This window comes from Cygnus olor, chromosome 2 (genome assembly GCF_009769625.2).
Source record: "Cygnus olor isolate bCygOlo1 chromosome 2, bCygOlo1.pri.v2, whole genome shotgun sequence".
Lineage (NCBI taxonomy): Eukaryota > Metazoa > Chordata > Aves > Anseriformes > Anatidae > Cygnus > Cygnus olor.
In genome coordinates, this window is record NC_049170.1 from 29,685,004 (window position 1) to 29,700,725 (window position 15,722).

At 41.9% G+C, this 15,722-nt stretch overlaps 1 long non-coding RNA gene across 1 annotated transcript; it reads left to right on the top strand.

Annotated features, from left to right (window-relative positions):
* Positions 1–885: 885 nt before the first annotated feature.
* Positions 886–15,315, top strand: LOC121065489. Its single transcript, XR_005817106.1, has 3 exons — positions 886–1,137; positions 13,599–13,719; positions 13,847–15,315. It is a non-coding gene; the product is annotated as an uncharacterized LOC121065489 (long non-coding RNA).
* The last annotated feature ends 407 nt before the right edge of the window (positions 15,316–15,722 follow it).

Here is a 15,722-nt window from a genome sequence, read left to right on the forward strand (position 1 = left end):
CTCTCCCGGAAAGAGTGCTGGGAATTTTCAGCATAACACAGACACAACAACCAGTATTCATTTTACCTAGTATTAAGCCTCTGAAAATTAGCTATTTATCTCTTATTTAGGCATCTTTAGATATTTTCACTACCTACAGAAAGAAAAGTGTTTGACTAGTGCATGTTTTATCCTAGTTCAGGAGTGGGATCAAAGGCAGGTCAAATAAATACCCTTATGCCTCTATCTGCTCTACAGAAGGCATAAGCTGATTAACTCAAATATAGACACCTGCCTTTGACACATCTATATTTATATCCTAAATGATAGCCGCTAATATGTGCCAGCTACCTTGTTAGAAAATGCAGGTGTCTGCCATTTGAAATCTGTGTCAATCTACAGCAGCCCATTGTGGTCCTTCTCTGCAAATTGACCACGGTGCTTCTGGGTGCTGTAAAATCACCATACTGTTTGTAGAAAGAAAACATAAGGACTGATATATTAAATAGTATATTTTAAGAAAAAGTGAAGTGGCAGCTTTTATTTGCAGCGCACACTACATTTCATAGTCTAGAAATTCTCACTAGAAAAATCAGAAAACCAAATTACTTCTTCTTATGGTATTTTATGGCTCAGTCAAGCCACTTTTGTATGTAAAGGTAGCTTTTTCATTGCATTCAGTGGTATAAGATAAGGCTGTAGAATTGTGCAACAAACCTGCCAGCTATAAAAGCTTTTAGATAATAAACTTTTTGATTATTACTATTATTATTTTTTAATGTAAGTAAATCCCCACCTACTAGCTGTTACCGTAATTGAGCCTAGCAACATCTGTGCCTGCTTCCACAGGTGCTGGGGGTTGCAATCACTTTGAGTGACTATCGAAAGGCTATGAGCAGTCACGCTCACACTGCTCAAGGATGAAAGGGGGTTGTTGAGAGAAAATTCCCTAGATGCTGTTTAGGGGGTGATCCAAGAAGAGAACCAAGATGTGAGTAAGAAGCAATGTAAGCAGAGGAATTGTAAACAGGCTGGTGGCCTCCAGTTCTCCTTCTGTCTAATGAGAGTGAGCAACTGATAGTATCTATTGCAAGATATCCCTAACTCACGAGAGGGCATGAGAAGAGGTCTTTCCTGTCCCCGCATATTGCAAAAATGGTAAGGATTTAAACCTCTCTTAAATATCTTGTATGGCTAAGCTTTGGCTGAAGGAATCGAAAGTCATTATGGACAATGCTCTGACATTGCGTGTTGCTGATTTCCTTAGGAAACCAAACTAAAATGCTGGGAGGAGTACTAGAGGAAGGAAGTGGCCTAGAAAGCAGAGACCTAGGAGTATTGCTCTGTGGGTTTTGGTGTTTCGGTGAATGAGCTGGTCAGGTATATTGTGTACTTCTGTAGTCCTGGGAAACACATTAGACTTCAGTTTGTTGAGGTATTTGCTTCTTAAGAAGAAAGATGGTGTGTTGAATTACTGAGTGATCTGCATTCCCTAAATCACCATACTCTCCTGTGAAAACAAAGTAAGTGTATACCTCCTGAAGGCTTTTTCTGTGATATGAGACTAGCTGCTATGACTTCATATCAGTTATCTGTGGTGAGATGATAACTGTATGTATAACCTAAAGCAGATATCATCTACTTCCCTAAACAACCTGTTGACTCTGTGTGTTGTGTGGAATAGACACTGATTATAAAGACGTCTAGGCTGGAACTGAGACTTGCTGCAAAGTCATGTTGTGCTTAGCAGCTTGCTTTCTCTCTTCCGTTGCGGCAGATATGTATAGGAAGTGTTTATCTATTGTTTCTCAGGCCTGTGGTAGTGAATTAGTAAAATATAACACACTACAGCCATTTAGTAGTGCTGGACTTGCTGGGTATCTTAGGCAGAGACATCACAAGTTTTCTTGTTTCTGTGATAGAAATTTGGTGACTGCTCGCCTCACTTCTAATATATATAATAATGTTGGTCACTGGGCTGTTGTTATATTTATTGAGCATGCTGTGGTTATTATTATGAATCAAAGTATAGAGATGTGTGAACAAAGACTTTAAAAGCGCGATCTGCTAGAAAACACAACCGTGTTTAGAAGCTGTTCTCAAAAAGGAAAAACTATTGAACATGGTTATAAGCACTAGCTGGTAAGTGATGAGTCAAATTTAATTATAGGAACTTTTTATCTGTTTATTAGGTCCTGTAATAAATGATTGCCCTCTACTAAACTAATATTGATAAACATGTGACTCCCAGTGTTGTTTGGGAATAATGATAATGCATAGGGTAGTGCACACATGTTTCTCGCACAAGGTGAACTACAGGGGTATGTCTTCTATCAGCCTATTCAGCTCAGTGGTTTTGAGCAGTGCAGCTCCTGAAGTGCCCCTGGACCAGGTCTGGTGCACCAGACTCAGGAGAGCTCTTTGTATTCAGTGTGCTTAGTCTGCGCTGCTGTTGGGTTGCCCTTGTTTTGCAGCCAAGGGCTGTGTGCTGCAGTCTAGAACCTCCTTTTGACAAAGTCTAGTAGCTCAAGACTGGCTTGCGCTCTGGGAGACTGGCTTCCTAGCTCAGCGGTAGGAATTAAAAAAAAAAAAAAAAAAAAAAACTCTGGTCCCCATGCAGTCAAAGGATCTTATAGTGCCAATAGCAGCTTAAGGCAAATGGGGATCTAATAGCTGCATTTCTTCACCCCTATCCCTGAAGCTGTGGTCTTGGGCTCTAGTGTTTACATCAGTGTCCTGTACAGTGATTCCTAAAGGCTTTCTTTGAATCCTCCTGTATCCCAATAGTCTGAATATTCTCAGTCTTTCTCACATTTAAAAATGTGGAAAACACCGGATGTATTGCAATAACCTTACCCAGGTTTTACATTCCTTACCAAGACTTAGTATCTTAAACTAACACTTTGACCAGGAAGCTAACAACTAATTTGCTACTGCACTTGAAAAGCCATTTGCTGCATTTCTTTGGACAGTCATTATCGGCACTTAGAGCTAGCCCCTATCTCCAGAGGTAGGAGCTGTCAGTGTTGCTGTCTCTGGGCATGAGGAGAAATGTCATTCACATTACCATCTTCTGTCTGACCAGCCAGGGGCCATGTCTGACCTCTGAGGGGTTGGCAGTGTGTCACGCTTCTGGTAAAACCTCTCCTGGGCAAAGAGATTCAAGTGCCTTTGACATGGGCTATTGCATAATGGGGAGAGAAGACTGCTCCTGTCCTCGAAGCCCTGGTTGCAGGGGTGGTGGTGATCACTGCCACTGACAGATGCTGATGCTTTGCTTTCTGTGCAACCCAGTGCTCAGATTCAGTTTGTGACAGTTTTGTGAAATAATCTCTTGCTGAGCTGCATGTGGAAAAAGCAGTGTGTTTCCTTCTCCCATTTAGGTATTTTCACTGGTGACTCTCAGGCTGCTGGGTGCTTGGGGATGCTCTCAGTTACAGACAGGCATGTGCTTTCCTCCAGAGAAAAAGAAATGTGAAACAGTGACAATGGGCCCATCAGAAAACCCCACAGGGTCTGGGGGCTGGAGGTGCAGTTCTGTCTCAGAGCATCACAGTGATGCCAGTGCCAGCAGGCTCTCCTGCCTTCCTTTTCTCCCCAGTAAGGCCTGAGGTGTCCTGGCCAGTCCCATGTCAATGTACCTGGTGTCCAGCCACGGTGCACAGTCCCACAGAGCTGTAGCTTGGTGAGGTGGCCATGTAGTTCAAAGTCCTCTGCTTCTGCAGAGCAGTCATGCCTCAGGAGGGAGTGGTGGGAGAGCCCTGACCGTGTACTCTGCCCTCAGCAGTATTATCTTGAGCATGGTGACCGTGAGGGCCTGCAACAAGCTGGGGACAGGGCAGAAATCTGTGTAACGCTTCTGCCCAGCCTGGGTAGGCATGGCTGGGGACCTGCTCTCTGCAGGTTTTGCCATTGAGATGTTTGGAAGCTGTTCTTGATTTAGGAAGTGTTCAAATGGCAACACAGATGGGGCCCAGCTTGCTTGAGCTTTTATTTCGAATAATCACTGGATGCCAAAACATATCCTTTGAAAATACTATGCCGAGCCTTCTTTAACCAGTAGGTCCTGTTGCAGCCCATGGCTTCCATGTTGAGTTTTTGTAGGCTTGAATGTTATAAACTTGTTTTAAACCTTAGGACGGCTACCTGGACAGCAAAGAATGTAACAAGGGTTTTCACCCTCCAATGTCATTAGACATCAATATATTATGCCTGAATTTGTGGGGTACCAGGAATTGTGAAGTCAATTATAAATGGTGACTCAGAGTTGGAAAGCATCTGGGGTTACATGCTTCCCTCTTTCCTCCACCCCAATCAACTTACAAGGACAGAAGGGTGGGAAAACTTGATCCTCCTGAAGGCTGGCAAATGGAACCTTGAGGCTTTGTGGTGCCTGAGGACAAGAAACAGTTGCTTCTAGAGTGGTGTTGTCCGCCGACAGCTCCTCATGTCATATAGGTCAACTCAGTTTTCACCTAGGGAATTCGGGGTGTGTAGGAGAGCTCATGATGACATAGGTATATGTCACTCTTACTTCCAGTTTCATTATGTGTGTGAACTGAATGTTTGAAACAAGACGTTATTGGCTTGACTCAAATGGTGTGTGTTTTCCTTTCAGGAGAACGTGAGCTGTAGCTTCTGTTGGGATATAAATAAAGTCTATAAAGACTCAGTAAGGGCTGGGTTGGCTATTGTCATTCTCTTTAACTCTTAGATTAGCAGTTAGGTTACCTAATAACATCAGGGAGGAGGATGCAATTGGCTTGCCCTGGCATAACAGCCTTGCCCTTTCCTCTGCTCTCCAGCTGGCTGGGCCCCCTGCTGGGCAAGGGGGTTTCAGTGGGTGCCTGCTGGGCTGGGATATGTTTGTGTACAAATAAGTGGCTGTAAGGGTGCCACTTACTGCACGTGAATCTACTTGAACTGTTTGGATGCCCTCCCATGGCATGAGGAGGTGCTCTGGCAGCTGTTGTCTTGTTGGTCACCTCTAACCCATGGGAACCGTGACTCATTGCTCAGACCTCTACAGCTCTGGTGACTATCTAAGCTGGAGCTTATGCGGGGAGCTTCGTCTTTCATGGTAAACCATTGTCTCACTTCCTGCATCTCGATTTATTAGGGCTTAAAGGGGTGTGTGCACACTTAAGGAAGTTTCAGCCTCTTCTTTACTCCTTTATAAATTAACACTGTGTTGTGACAGCCCTGGGAGCTTGGGCTGTCCCTGATGGATGCTGCATGTTCCCTGACCTCTCTGGTGGTGCTGCCAGCCCAGGGGAACTGCCTACAGCACACAGCATCTTTTCTCCCATCAGCAAGAACCTTGACATGGGACTTGTTCCCTTGCATCCCATGGTGCTGGAAGGTGTCTCATCTTTCCTTTTGCCATGCTTGCATCAGACCTGAAAGCTGTAAAAACAGTAACCATTTATTCATTCTTTGTTATAAACAAAAACAATCACAACTTGTACTTGCTGCGTGCTTCCCCTCAACTTTTGTCCAGTATCTTTGTATATCTGTTCAGGCAAAAATAGATAATGCAGCACAATGTCATACTCTATCTAATGTGAAAAATCTTAGCTGGGGGATGTGATCTGGCTTTAAATCTGTCCAATTTTACTTTTTTTTTTTTCTAGGGGGGGTAGTGAAATGACCAAAGAAAATCTTGACATGACTGAAAACAAGCCTGCTGAGACTTAAAATATAATAAAATATATAATGATTCTCTTTATCCTAATTGCCTGTCTTATGATATACAGGCAAATATCTTACAGCTTAGTTGAGGTATGTTCTACACAGTCTGCTGTTGTATTAGGTAATTGTTTTTCTGTCACACTTTGTAAGTCAATAATTTATCTTCAATAAATTGATTAATAGATGCCATGATCTTGCTACTCACATGCTTAACGTGTCTTAAGCACATCAATAAGATGTTTCACCATCTCTGTGCACATCACTATAAAGTATTGAACTTACAATAGCATAGCACATGGTTTAGCAATTCCCTCATATAAAGAGATGTTCCTATATACTTCGTGAAGCACTGCCACTTTCTTCAAAGCACTAATCTTCCTAAAGCAAAACCTATTAATAGTAGTAGAACACAGACTGAGGTAAATGGAATTTCTAGCAACATTGCTGTTGCCAACTATTACATTTGGATTTATCATGAATTCTTGGTGGGTACCCAGCCCACACTTGGACACTACAATGATACAGTACCCTCTTTAGGGTTTACAGACTGCTAGTCTAGACTTCAGATTAGTGGGAGGACCTTGAGGAAAAGCAGGGATAGCTGGAGGAAAGAATGAAGGCCACGCTTGCGTGGTTGTAGTTTACGTCACTTCGTTAAGTAAACAGGGTGGTTCTGCTAGGCTTTCTGACTTTGTAGTTATAAAGATACGTGCTTCTTGTACCATGCCAAACCATCCCACTGATAGAGAAGTCAGCTTGTTCTCCTACCTGTCATCTTGCCAAAAAAACAATGCGTAGATTATGATGTGGGGATAAGATCAAATATAAGGGATCAGTATTGCCTTTGGGGATATTTCCCTCCTTCCTTCTCGTGGGAGACTTACCTGCTTGCTGTCCCCAGCTGTTAGTCTTGGTTACATTCAATCTCTTAGTATTTTACACCCCTGTCCTTTTTGTAATCTATTCTGCAGCCATCATTCCCTGGTGGGAAATATTAAAAAGGCTGATTGAACAAGGATGTACTTCTCTGTTTCTTCTGTGCCAAGATTATTGCTTCTGTCTTTGAAACTCTGCCTGGCAAAACACGGATGCAGGATGACATCTTGGCATTGCTGTTACATGTACCAGTGTTGTAGACTTGATCACAACAGAATAAGTGTTTACGCTGGTATAATTATACTGGTGAGGTAAGTGAAGTTAAAGCATTATACCACAACAAATGCTTTTGCTCATATCTGCAAGTTGCAGATAAGGAAGAAACTTCCAGTTTAACTAGTCTATCTTGGGTATCTGTAATCTTACTGGGTCTTTCTCACCATGCCTGATCTGAATCTGATCATATAAACTAATGGTGATAAACAGTTATAAAAGATTAATTTCAAAGGAAAGATTGTCACTTCTGCTCAAAATAAATCTAATTTGGAAATCTTTCCTTCTACAGTTTGTGTAGGTGTATGGGACCAGTGGTGCATCTGTTAGCATGGCTACAGCATCTTGTGTATATGGAGAAGTCTTTTTGTCACTGCCTAAGAAGTTAGCTCTTTCCTTTCCAACATCCTTAACCTGTAATGTGCCATGATACCTATGGAGACTTGGTACTCTGAGCTGTCACTGTCTTGGTGTAACTGCTCCATTGTGGCTGCTTGCCTCTCTGGCTGTATGCAGTAGACTTGAGGCTTGTGTCCAAGCCTCTGTTGTTGACCACTGGAATGCTCTTGGGATGGCTGTGACACACTTGGCAGAAGAGGATGGCCACCTCCCCCTTACACACATGCCAGGGCACAGTGCAGGCCAAGTCCTTCCAGCAACATCAAACAACTGTCTGGGGCAGCTATAATTATACAATATAGAGAGGCCAAGTACTGCATATTTCAAGGGCAAGTGGGGCCAGAAGGAAGTCTGAATGAAACTAGGTAGTGCAGATGGACTTCAGGAAAGCTACGGGCTCAATGCTGTTCCTCAGTCAGTACGTTTAAAGTAGTTAACTTCAGTTAAAGTTTCCTCCAGGCAAATAAGCGTATTGTCTCTTTGCTTAACTTTAAATACGTTCTCAGGTGGTTCTTCTCTTCTGTACACCTCCAATCCAATAGGCTCTGGACTTATGCCTTGGACTCTTACCTGCTCTGTCTGATGCAAATGACTACTAATAGTGTCCAGCACTGTTTGCATGTCCAGATTTAGTTAAGGAAATGATTCTATAGCAGCTTAGCTGGCTAAACCTGACAGCCAGATTATATGCATCAGCATTCCTTGTTTAATGAAACCAGAGTTACTGAAATCTCAGTCACACTGTCTGCTGCCACCTCAGCTAATATGACCACTTCTTGGATGTGATCTGAGTGCTTTGCTCCAACACTTGCCTGAAAGTCAGCATCTTCTTACTTGTTCCTCATCACAGCTAAGAAAAAATATGTACTACTGTTACTACAGTAACACAGTAATTGAATGTTCTAGTAAGAACGTGTTTATATTAAAAGCCATATTTATCTCCTTGTGAACAGACTTAATTTAGCTACGACCCTTTAAAACTGAAGCTTAATTCTATTGCACTGGGATATGCTTTCTTGCAACACTCTTGGTCATATTATGAACACGTGTGTGTGTAGAGGAGCTGTTCAAACAATCACTTCTAAAAATGAACTAGGTGTCTGAAATACCTACATAGACCTAAGCAATAAAAGCTATTAAACTGATTGTCATCTTTCTCTTGTTGGGGAAACAAAGAATAAACTGAAGAAGCCAAAACTTATGTTCTGTGCCTGACTCAATATGTGCAGCCCAAAGTAAAACTAGTCTCATACACATATGTCTGGATCAAGCCTTGAATTTAAGGAAGAGTGGGGAAGTGGGTAGAAAAGGATGGGAGATGTTCCACTGATTTCAGTAGGTGATGACTGAGATTCTTGTTCCCTCAGCAGTAAGGATCTGGTCCTCCTTAGTTTACGTGAGTGTCTGTCTTCTTCCTTTCCATCAGTACAAAGTGTCTGTGGCGTGCTACAGTATGAGCAGAAATAAGGAATCCCATCAGATCCTGTGGGCATCACCTTATGTTATTGCTGCCTATCACACATGGTGCTTTAGGCTATTAACAAAACCTGTTGAGTACCAGGAACACTAATGAGCAGCCATAGTTGACACTCATGGTGACAGCTAAGCCAAAAGACCCTCAGGTTAGTGAAAGCTAAGGCTAGCTTTCCTTGCAAGGATTTTGACTCTGAAATCTGTTGGCCACTGACTCAATTGCTCAGTTTTTCCAAGACAGCTCTTTGTTTGTTTTTTATTATTTTTTGAGACAGCAGTTGGATTACTCTTACCATATAAGAAAGTAGAACGACTGAAGCACTGAAGGAAGGTATGTTAGAACTTGTAGTGGAAACAGCATTCTGTGGCTGTGAAATTTGTTATCTAACTGGGATGGGGCATGCACAGCTTCTCTGGACAGCCTGTTCCAGTACCTCACCACCCAGGATGATGGAAAGTAGGAGGGAAATTAAGAAAATGGTGACTGGATGTTGGTGTATTACGTAGTCTTGTGTAAGGCCAGCATCCTTCAGAACAGTGAAGCAGCTGTAGTTGACTGGTAGTGATTTAAAAAAAAACCTACACCTCTAGTTTCTGAGGTTTCTTACTGTTGCCATCTAAATTAGGCACACTCTAATGGGCAAACTTTTTTTTCTTGTACTACATTGAAGTTTTTTTTAAGCATAAGCTTTTAAATGCATTGGAAAAATCATGCTGAAGCTTCTTTATTTACAGTCCCTTAGAAATTGGAGTGGGTAAGACAACTTCAGAGGATGTACTGGAAGAAAGTAGAGGACAAATTCTTACATGGATCAGTAACATTAGTATACAGCTAGCTTTGGAAAGAGGTGCTAGTAGGCAGTGAAAATTCATAGAGGTGCAATGGTTCCCCTATGTCCCTGTGGAAATGATTTATCAGCAACTTAAAATAACTAACACCCACCTTATGTCACAGCAGTTGGTAGTAGTCCTGTTGTGGAAGATTGTTATAGGTGAAGAGACATCTGCGGTCTTTCTTTTTGTCCTAAGCAGGAAAGAATTGTTTGAAAGCAGAACAACTCTTTCCTGTTCCACTAATCTTCTTAGTTGAGGATTCATTTGACTGACTGGCTTGCATGTAAAAGGTTCTGAGACCATCTTGAGGTAATCTTATTGAAAAGGTGGGGAAAGAGGGCTCTTGTGTTGCCTGCTATTATTGTTTGCCTAGGTGAGTAAGTACTCCCTACAAAGCTGACTCAACAGAGCAGCTAGAGCCTGTCCATCCAGACATCTGTAATGCAGGAAAGCTAAAAGTTCAAGATGTTCTGCAGTGTACATAGTTTACTTTTTAAACTTGGCAGCATATAATCCCTTGTGCCCGTTTGTAGGTTCTGCTCAGAATCTTCAAGAGATTGGAATTTTCCATCATAAAAACAAATTGAAAGTAGGGGAAAATGGGTGCCTCTTAAAATCTTACTTCTTTCTGACTTTAGGTAAAAGATACCTTACATGTGGTTGTATTTGAATATCATCTTCTTCCCTGGACAAGAACAGCCTGAGTCTTGACTTTCAAGATCATAGAAACAAATTGTTGCAGGATGCTTGGTCTAACTCCCTGCTCAAAACAAGGCCAGCTCTAAAGTTGGGCCTGGCTGTTCAGAGCCTTTTTCAGTCAAGCTTTGGTTATCTCCAAGGACTGAGATTCTACAGCCTTCATGGACAGTCTGGTCTAGTGTTTTGACTGTCCTTATTTTTTACCAATCCCCCACCACTGCTCCTCCTCAATCTGAATTGCCCTTGCTGAACCTTGTCTTTCAACTCTCATCATCCAACTGCTTGCCTCTAATATGTTCTCCATAACCAGCTATTATAGCAGAGGACAACTACACTCCCCACTCAGCCTTAACTTCAGGTTAAATAAACACAGTTCTCAGCCTCTCCTCATAACATGTGCTTGGCCCCAGAATCAACCCTGAGGAATGCGACTTGCAATTGGCTGCCAAGGGTTTTGGGTAACTGAGTTTTTGAGCGTAATGGTCCAGCAAATTCTCTGCTTCCTTTATATGTCACCCATCCAGTCTATACCCCTATGACTTGGCTAATCTGGATACTCTGGGAGACTGAAAGCTTCGCTAGAGTCAAGGTAAATGATATCCTCTGCTCGTCTTTTCTTTGGAGTTACTGTTCTCTTCAGGGAAGGAGATTGGATCAGCCAAGTACTAGTTCCTTTTGATAACTGCAGCTTGTTCCCCATGACCACCTTATCTTTAATATGCTTGAAAATGGCTTTGAAGACTTGCTCCCTGGTCTTTTCAGGGACTGTGATTAAATCAGTGGTTTCCGAAGAACATCCTTCTTGCCCTTCTTGAAGAAGAATGACATTTTTTGCCTTTCTATAGCTAGTAGAGCCTTCTTGCAACCACCTTGACATTTTAAAGGTGATTGAGAGTGGCCTCAATGGCACTGGACTGCAGTCTCAGCACCCTCATTTGTCACACGAGTGCATAGGACCAAACGTGTTCAGTTTGCTCTCAGTCTGCCTGAAAGGCCTAAGAGCGAACCTTGACAATAAAGGTCTCTTCTGCTTCTGTTGTCACCATGTCTCCCAGCCTCTTCAGCAATAAATCCATGTTTTCTTAAAAACTGCCGTCACTGATTTCATACCAGCAGAAGTCCTCGTTGTTGCCTCTTACATCTCTTGCTGCAGCCTCCCTAGGGCCACCCAAGACAACGTACCCATTTCCCTTCTGCATGCTTCCATGAGATCAAGTAGCACATTCAGGTTTGTCATATAATCTGTTCTTGACTCCCAGGGTAAATTGCCTTGGGATTTTGTTTATGTAAAGACAATTTTAAGACAGAAAAGTACCTTGCTATCATGTATGAATACCCATGACTGAGATAACATGCAGAGCTGAAGACTGAAGTCTTGTGTGGGCTGATAACTTACTTATAGATAAGAAAAGGAACCTCTAAAGGTGATCTTAGTTTTGATGAGAACTTATGAATATTCACTCACTTCCTCCTCAATTTTAGTAACTTCCTATTGGAGCCTGTTGCATATTGAATTGTTGGGGATGTATTTTACTCCCACTCTTCAAGTTATTACCAACTCTCGCAAGCAGTCCCTTTCTAATTAAAGGAATTACCTGAATTCTTTTGACCTTATTCATACTAGCCTGAGGAAAAAATAAATGTGTATCCTCCAAGTCAAAAACCACAGCACATGCAGTTCATACCAGTGTGGTACAGCACAGCATCAGGGTAGGTGTTGTAGCCAAGCTTCCGATGACTAGTTGGGAGTTCAGTCATTTATTGAACTACTAATGCTTTCCCCAGCCTTCACAGGGAGAGATCTAGCCTATGCACTCCTTAACCACTGGCTTCATATTAGTCTCTGTAGAACCTGCTGAAATATTTCAGGGTGCACAGTCTCCTGAGAGTAGAACACGACAAACATAAAATTTCTGTTAGAGTGAACATCAAACTAAGCTGTGTGTTACTTCAGATAGCTCTGTTTGAGTTGGATAGCTAAATTGGGGTCTGGAGCTACAATGCAGCTCTTAATGTCTGGACATGTTTTACTAGAATTTTGTTGCCTTTTATTTTTTTTCTTTGGGGAGGGAGGTAGACTACTTTGTCCATTTTCTAAAGCTATTGCTAAAATGACTCTTCAGCTGATGCTGTGGCCTTCAAGGTTGCTAGAAATCCACAGAAAGAAGCCAGAAAGAACATATTCTGTTGAACTGTGGTGCTGAAGCAGATTTGGAAACATCAAAGGTGAGGAGAATACTCTGCTTATAAAACATAAATCACTGCAGTCTCTGAAATAACCCACTATGATGAAGTGGCAATGAATCTTTCATGAAGTATAGCAATAGCACCAGAGGGCTACTGGGCCTGTGGGATAATCTTTGTTTCATGTTAATTTTGATAAATAGTAAACTAAAAAAGGCACGCACTCACTAAATTGTGGGTCAACTGTTAGTTGCCACTATTAGTATAGACCTAAAATATATGCATGGAGTCAACTTGTTCTAAATCGGCATGTTCTTCCTTGATATGTCTGATGTCCAGCTCTGTGAACTCTTGCAGGTCTCTGCAATATGTAGCTGTGTTTTTTTATTTTTTGTTTAAATTGCTTTATGCTCATATGGCTGTCTCCTGGCCTTTTTTATCTTGTCACATCCTGCTATAATTCACCTGCTTTTGAAGTAATCTTACTCCAACTTGGAATGGATGAGACCATGATAATTATACCTATATCATAAGGCATTTAGTCAGACATTGGAATGGGTTGCCTGGGGAGGTGGTGGAGGTACTGTCCTTGGGAGCCTTTAAAGAAAGGTTGGACATTGTGTTTAGGAACGTGGTTTAGTCGGTGACATTGGTAGGAGGATGGTTGGACCAGATGATCTTGGAGGTCTTTTCCAACCTTAATGATTCTGTGATAAGAGCTTGAAAGCTGTAGGTCCTTTCGCACTGCATGTCTTTGCTTGTGATTAGGAGGTCCTGGTAGTTCAGCTTTGCACATTCCACTGTTGAAACAACACCTTTGTTAAATGATGGCATGTGCCCAACTGTATTTGTCTGTTACTTCAACTTATGGCAAGTTCTAGCCAGGGTTCTGTAGTGTCTAGCATCTTCTCCGCTTCTTTTAGTGAAAGATGGTGACCTGGTATGTCACTTCTAGAAGGACACTAGAAGCCCTAGAGTAAGAGCATGAACTTCTATTAGTACAATAAATCCAGAAACAATTCAAGGCTCTAACCTGTGGTCTGTCAAGAACAAGGAAGAATGCTTGATTAAAGATTTCTTAAATAGAAAACTTATTTCCCATACAGTGATCACTTTATGCAACCCTAGATCACACTTTTTCCTTAAATTCCAATAACCTTGTTTATCTTTTTGTTCTGTCTTTTTTGTAGTGGCATCTGAGCTAACACAAAGCCAGAGTATGGTCTTACCTATCACTGGACTTCTAACCAGTGTACTTCTGAACAGTTGGAAATTCCTTTGAATAAGGAGTGTACGTGTACATAAAAGTGGGTATGTGCATATAAAAACTACTCTGCTTTAAACCACTGTGGATTAGGATTTAACATACACTAATCCATCTGAATTTAAAGATGTTTTTTTCTTAGTCATGTGATTTTATTCTCTCACTTTATTTCAGTACCCTCTAGAGATTCTAGCCCATGTGGAAAAGCTTGACGGATTCCCAAGGTACTCTGCAGAGGATTTAACTGCGCCAAAGTGCTTTGCCTTCATCAATCAGCAAACAGGAGTTCTGTGCAAATACATGGGTGTACTCACACTTTGGAGTGAAGTTCAGAGTCCTTGTTTGGCTTTGAGGTGGCTGACATGTCACTACAAGCCACGTTAACTCCACTAACAAACAGTACAGTTATGTTAGCCTGATGCTATTCCTCAGCTAATGTGTCCTGTCTCACAGCAGAGCTGTCTAGGCTGGCTGCAGTTTAATTTGCCTGACATACCTCTCTTCCTAGAGGTGCTCTAGCTGATTAGGTTATATATTCCCAAGTATCTCGAACTATGTGCACACATGAATGCACATGTGCCAAAGCAAGATATACCTTATGCTCCTGTTTTTAACAGGGATGTCAGCTCAGAAATAGTAAGTGTGTATATCTTCTTTGCTCTTGTATTTGGATTTCTTCTACGTTGTGGTGGAACACGTCAGAAAAACATGATCTGGCGCAAGACTGCTTGAAGGTACTGAATCTAAATACTAATTTATGGTTTTGGGGATAATCCAAAGCAGTATTATGTTAGATGGTATGTACTCTGCTAGAACAGAAAGCTGCCACGTGTCGCTTAGTGAGTGGAAGTGAAGGGGGGGATAGAGGGCACCTGATCTGAGACCTGTGGCATGTGGCTAGGGCTGGGCTGGGAGGCTTGTGCAGCCCTGTGGATCAGCTAACTGTAGGCATGCAGGCACTGCGCCAAACAGCAGACGTCTCAGTACCAGTTGTTTGGAGAAGAAAAATAGTTGTATAGGCTTTTCCCCCCAGAGGCTTGGATATTATGGAAGCCATTCTTTATAGGCCCTTACACATGCTGCAGAGGTGCCTGTTGGAATCTAAAAGCTGAGACTATGGTGAAAAGTGCTGGATTCGAGGTACTTGTGCTGTGTGCTCCCTCTTAGGAAGATGGTATAGATCTCTTAGAGATGCACACCTGCTAACTGAGCTGTAATTTGTTGTTCCTGACTTCATGAAGTAACTCTTACGTGGAAAAAAAATCTGCAATGTAACTCCCAGGTATTCTTTTGTATAAATTAAAGCACCTTAAATATGAACCTGAAACAAAATGAACAGGAAGTTTTAGGAGTGAACGTGAAAAAGTCTGTGCTGAACGAACACGTGCGCACACTCAGAAGTGGGTGGGGAGAGGGGAGGAGAACTGTAAATGTGCCAAGAAGCTGTGGACAGGTGAATGGATAAAAACAACTGAGCAGTTTGAAGGAGTGGAAGCTGGGTGTTATGCAGAAGCAGACTTCTGAAGTAGGTAACTTTACTGCAGTGGGTGCATGTGCAACGTGCTGCTTGAACCTGGCTCTGCAAGATTCCTGTGTGACTACAGCCTTCAGAGCACTGCCATGCAGTGGTGTGTCTCAGCAAACAAAAAGAAAAAGCCAGCCTTTTCTGTTAGACTCAGTCACCACATCTGTAAATATTTGTGCTGAAAATTGCCTTTGTGAATGCTATTTCAGGAGTCTTTAAGTTTACTTTGTAACTCTTTTTTTTTTACATACAAGTTTTTAATTATATAAAGATGAGTAACAATAAAACTGCTCTGTGCCAAAGTCATTCTACCTTAAACAAAATACTATCTTCCTCTGCTTGTACTCTCAGTGTATATAAACAGTGGTTGCTTTTCTGGACAGAGAGCCTCTATGGCTGTTCATAGTATTAAGAAAAATCTCTCCAGGTCCTAGCTGCCTGTTAGCAGGCCTTTCTTTTTGATAGGGACAAAAAGATTACAAGTATCTGAAGAGACAGATATGGAAAGGCAACAGGCTCCTGAGC